The 5,954-nt window shown below is 37.2% G+C and overlaps 1 non-coding gene across 1 annotated transcript; it reads left to right on the top strand.

Annotated features, from left to right (window-relative positions):
- The first annotated feature begins 1,830 nt into the window (after positions 1-1,830).
- LOC118679149 lies at positions 1,831-1,934 on the top strand. The gene has a single exon (XR_004975145.1). It is a non-coding gene; the product is annotated as a U6 spliceosomal RNA (small nuclear RNA).
- The last annotated feature ends 4,020 nt before the right edge of the window (positions 1,935-5,954 follow it).

The following is a 5,954-nucleotide window of genomic DNA, read 5'->3' as shown; positions in this document are numbered from 1 at the left end:
CCTATATAACAAAAGCCTAATATGCTAAGTGTCGGTCATCTGGTCGTCCATTCAACCAATCAAAGCATAATATGCTAATAGTATGCTAAGGCTGCTCAACCGCTCACTATGATGTGCACTGACCACCAGGGGGCAGTTGACCAGTCTCTATAACATGCACCGCCAGGGGGCAGATGCTCTGACTGGTAGGTTAGCTTGCGGCTGGGGTCCTGCCGATGGGGACTGAGCAAGACGGTCTGGGCATGCCCTGGAGCCCTCCTGCAGTCCCTCCCCAGCTGGCCAACCTCCTGCGTCCCTTTCCAGCCCCAATTGTGCACCAGTGGGGTCCCTTGGCCTGGCCTGCACCCTCTCAGAATCCGGGATCCCTTGGGGGATGTTGGAGAGCCAGTTTCAGCCCAATCCCACAGACCACAGGTGCATGAATTCCTGCACTGGGCCTCTAGTTTTTTATAATAAAAGAAAGAAATTAAAGAACATGCAAATAGTGGAAGCATATACTCTGGTCATTGATATGAAGAACTAACATCATTAAAATGTCCACACTACCAAAGCCATCTATAGATTCAACACAATTCTTATCAAGATACTAATAGCATATTTCACAAAACCAGAACAAATATCCCCAAAATTACTATGGAATCACAAAAAACAAACAAACAAACAAAAAACAATAGCCACAGCAATATAAAGAAAGAAAAACAAAGTTGGAGGAATCATGCTGCCTGATATCAACCTATACTACAAGGCCATAGTTATCAAAACAGCATGATATTGACATAAAATCAGACATGTAGATCAATGGAGCAGAATAGAGAGTCATGCCTTAATAAATGGTTAATATTTGAAAGAGGAGACAAAAACATACAATGGTGTAAAGTTAGTGTAGTCATTCAATGCTGTTGAGAAAATTGGAAAGAAACGTGCAAAAAAAATGAAACTAGATCACCATCTAACACCAAACACAAGAATAAACTCAAAATGGATTAAAGACTTAAATGTTAGACTAAAACCATAAAAATCCTAGTAGAAAACAGGCAGTGGCATCTTGAACATTATTCATACCAATATTTTTTTCTGATACATTGCCTTGGTTAAGGAAAACAAAAGAAAAAATAAATAAATGAGACCACATCAAACTAAAAAGTTTTTGTACAGCAAAGGAAACCATCAAGAAAATGAATCGACAACCCACTGAATGGGAGATCTTATCTAATGATACATCTGATAAGAGGTTAATATTAAAATTTTATAAAGAACTTATACAACTCAGTAGTGCTCAGAAAGATGCCGTGTCACAGAAAACAATTGGCCTTTAGCCTATTGGAGATACCTAGAAATACACAACGGAAATGTGAGCATTTTACTGCACCGTATTTAAGTGATGTGTACATAAACACACACACAACCTTTTGATAAGGAATAAAAATTTGTGTAGAAAAATAGTGCTTTGGTCATGGAAGCTGGTTCCACCATTTTCTCACTTTCCAAATGTATGTGTCTTCTATGTGAACATTGGGTAAATTTTGTAGAAGGCAGAATTACACTTCCTGTTTGTATTGTGACTCACAATAAGTAATAACATTTTTGAGAAGACAATGAGATTGTACTCAGAAAAGAAGTCTGAGGTGCCTAGAATAGACCTTAGATTTTCTTGATAAAAAACAGAGTCAAATGTTGTAGGTTAACGGCTGATAGAGAAAATGTGAAGTTTACAGAATATAAGAAGACTATTGGCTCATGAAAGAGTGCATTCATTCAATCTTTTAAAAACACACTGAGATCTTAATGTTTCCAAATAATACATATGGTTATTAAAAAAGAAAGAGAACTGTGCTCGCTTCAGCAGCACATATACTAACATTGGAATGATACAGAGATTAGCATGGGCCCTGCACAAGGATGACACGCAAATTCGTGAAGTGTTCCATATTTTTTTATATGAAATGCTGAAAGGTATTCTTTAAGAAGAGGAAGAAGAAGAAAAAGGTAAAGATAAAAATTATGAACAACAAATACATATCTATCAACAAGTAAATCGAAAACTCAAGTGAATAAAAAATCTGATGATCAGAGTAAACTGGTGAATATAATAGAATCGGGCATAGAGAGGGAGTGGACTGACAATTCTTGCTGGGGGAAAGGGATGTGGGGGGTATGGGGGGTGTGGGAAGAGACTGGACAAAAATCGTACACCTAAGGATGAGGACAGTGGAGGGGTAAGGGCAGAGGGTGGAGTGGGAACTGGGTGGACGGGAGCTATGGGGAAAAAAGAGGAACAAATGTAATAATCTGAACAATAAAGATTTATTTTAAAAAATAAAAATAAATATAAAAGAAAGAGAACTTTTATCATAATTTTATAATTGGGGGAAAAATCATAGTATACATAAATAAACAGCCACCACCAACACACATATACACAACACACAAACATGTGCATGCATGCACATACACACGCACATTAACAGGGCTTTGTGAACATATGTAATAGACAAATAATTCAGAGCAACTTGGGTAATAAGTGACTGCTGTTTGGAGAACATAATATTTGAACTGAATCTTGAGAAACACCTGGACATCATACAGGCAGAAATGGAGTAGAGGCAAAGCAGTTGAGATATTTCGAGGTGAGGGAAGAAAAGGCATACTTAAAAACAGACTTTGGGAGGAATGTAACTTGCCAATAGTTCACTCCACTAGCTGACATATGAGGTTTGTTCAAAGAGGAGCAGCAAAAGCAATCGGAGGGAAAGATCAAGATGCATGTTCTTGAGAACATGCTTTGAGATAGTGAGAGAACAGCTCAACCAGAGAACCAGACTTTCACATTTCACATATACGTTAATTTCTACATTAGATTTTAGTTGAAGTGTTCCATAACTTTAAACACATCAGGATCTGTGTATCTTGAAAAATAATAGAAGGCACATGGACAGACAAAAAGTACCAATAATAGAAAAAATACTAAAAGAGAAGATAAAAAAAATTCTAGGTCACAGCTATGAATAACTTTCAGTATTGTGCATCTCTCAGTATTGTGGATCTTTCTTAAAACTCTCCTTCCATGGTTTCTTTAATTTCTGTTTTCTATTCTTACCCCCAATATTCTCTTGATAGTTTCACTCACAACTTTTCTCAAACCTACACTTTACATATTCACTCATAATTGCATTATCTCATTAAATGTCTTTTGGGGGCCAGAAAATGCAAAAATAAATCAGAATGTCCAGGCTCATGAAAAACTTCCACTTTAGTTTACAGGGAACAAATATTGAGATCAGGTAACTTACAATACAATATGCTAAATGCTGTTTCAGTTGCAAGAATAAATGCCTTGGCCCCTAGGGAATGAAACAACTGACCTAAAAAAGAGAATGAAAAGACAGAAGGAGAGCCTAAGGGAGCTATGGGACAACATGAAATGAAGCATTATACGAATAATAGCGGTGCCAGAACAACAGGAAGATTAACAAGGGTTAGAAAAACTATTTGAAGAAATAATGTCAGAAAACTTCCCTGCAGTGTGGAAGAAAAAAGTCACACAAGCACAGAGAGTCCCAATCAATATGAACCTGAAAAGACCCACACCAAGACACATCATAATTACCATGGCAAATGTTCAGGACAAAGAGAGAATCTAAAAGGCTGTAAGAGAGAGACAGAAAGTTATATATAAGGGATCTCCCATTAGATTATCAAATTATTTCTCAACAGAAACACATCAGGCCAGAAAAGAATGGATGGAAATTTACAAAGTGATGCAAAGCAAAGGACTGAATCCAAGAATACTCTACCCAGCAAGGCTATCATTCAAAATTGAAGGGGAAATAAGAAGCTTCACAGACAAAAAAAAGGTTAAGGGAGTTTATCACCACCACGCCGGCAATGCAAGAAATGCTAAAGGGACTGGTGTAAAAACAAGAAGTAAAAAGCTCAGAAAGAAAACAGGCACACAAAAAAAGAAATGGCTACAAACAAGTACCTTTCAATAATAACTTTAAACGTGAATGGACTAAATGCTCCAATCAAAAGACATCAAGTGGCTGAATGGATAAAAAAACATGACCCATATATTTGCTGCCTACAAGAGACCCACCTCAGAATAAGGGACTCACACAGACTGAAAGTGAAGGGATGGAAAAATATCTTTCAGGCAAATGGAAATGAAAAAAAAGCTGGGGTAGCAATACTTATAATGGACAAGATAGACCTCAAAGTGAAGGCCATAACAAGAGATAAGGAAGGCCACTTCATAATACTAAAGGGATTGATACAACAAGAGGATATAACCCTGGTAAACATATATGCACCCAATACAGGAGCACCCAAATATATAAAAAAAACTCCTAGAAGATATCAAGAGAGAGATCGACAACAATACAATCATAGTAGGGGACTTTCATACACCACTGACATAACTGGATAAACCATCTAGACAAAAAATCAGCAAAGAAACAGCAATCCTAAATGACTCACTAGATCAGATGGACTTAATTGACATCTTCAGAACATTTCACCCAAAAGCTGTGGAATATACGTTCTTCTCAAGTGCACATGGGACATTTTCAAAAATAGACCACATATTGGGTCACAAGCAAAGTCTCTCCAAATTTAAGAAGATTGAAATCATACCAAGCACCTTCTCAGACCACAATGGCATAATATTAGAAATAAACTACAATAAAAACAATCCAAAACACTCAAACACTTGGAAGCTGAATAGCATGTTATTAAATATTGATTGGGTTACCATTGAGATCAAAGAAGAAATTTAAAACATCCTGGAAACTAATGACAATGAAAACACAACAATTCAAAACCTATGCGACACAATGATAGCAGTCCTGAGAGGGAAGTTTATAGCTCTATAGGCCTACCTCAAAAAAAAACAAGAAAAAATGGTAGTAAATCATCTAACTCTACAACTCAAAGGATTAGAAAGAGAGCAACAGGAAAAGCCCAGAGTGAGCAGAAGGAAGGAGATAAAGATTAAGCAGAAAAATGACATAGAGACAAAATAAACCCCAAAACACAATATAAAAGATCAATGAAACCAAGAGCTGGTTCTTTGAACGAATAAACAAGATTGATGAACCTCTAGCCAGGCTCACCACAAAGCAAAGAGAGAGGACCCAAATAAACAAAATCAGAAATGATAGAGGTGAAATAACAACAGACCCACAGAAATACAAATGATTGTTAAAAAAATACTATGAACATCTATACTCCAACAAACTAGACAACCTGGAGGGAATGGACATATTCCTAGAAAAATACAACCTTCCAAAACTCACTTAGGAAGAATCTAAAAATCTCAATAGGCCAATAACTATGGAAGAAATTGAAGCAGTCATCAAAAAGCTTACAGCAAACAAAAGCCTGGGGCCAGACGGCTTCACAGGGGAGTTTTACCAAACATTCAAGGAAGAACTAAAACTTATCCTCCTCAGACTACCACAAAAAATCCAAGAGGAAGGAACACTTCCAAGCTCATTCTATGAAGCCAGAATCACCCTAATACCAAAAACCAGGGAAAGACAACACAATAAAAGAAACTTACAGGCCAATATCCCTCATGAACATACATGCCAAAATCCTCAACAAAATCTTAGCAAATCGGATCCAGCAGTACATCAGAAAGATCATACACCATGACCAAGTAGGATATATCCCAGCGATGCAAGGATGGTACAATATCCGCAAATCAATAAACGTGATACATCACATAAACAAATTGAGAGAAAAAAAAACACATAGTCCTATCAATTGATGCAGAAAAAGCATTTGACAAAGTCCAACACCCATTTTTTTAAAATATATTTTTATTGATTTTTTACAGAGAGGAAGGGAGAGAGATAGAGAGTCAGAAACATCGGTGAGAGAGAAACATCGACCAGCTGCCTCCTGCACACCTCCCACTGGGGATGTGCCCGCAACCAAGGTACATGCCCTTG

The sequence above is a fragment of the Myotis myotis genome, unplaced genomic scaffold, assembly GCF_014108235.1.
Source record: "Myotis myotis isolate mMyoMyo1 unplaced genomic scaffold, mMyoMyo1.p scaffold_m19_p_22, whole genome shotgun sequence".
In the NCBI taxonomy this organism is placed as follows: domain Eukaryota; kingdom Metazoa; phylum Chordata; class Mammalia; order Chiroptera; family Vespertilionidae; genus Myotis; species Myotis myotis.
Note: the sequence above shows the minus strand (reverse complement) of the source record. Positions and strands in the feature narration are given on the sequence as shown.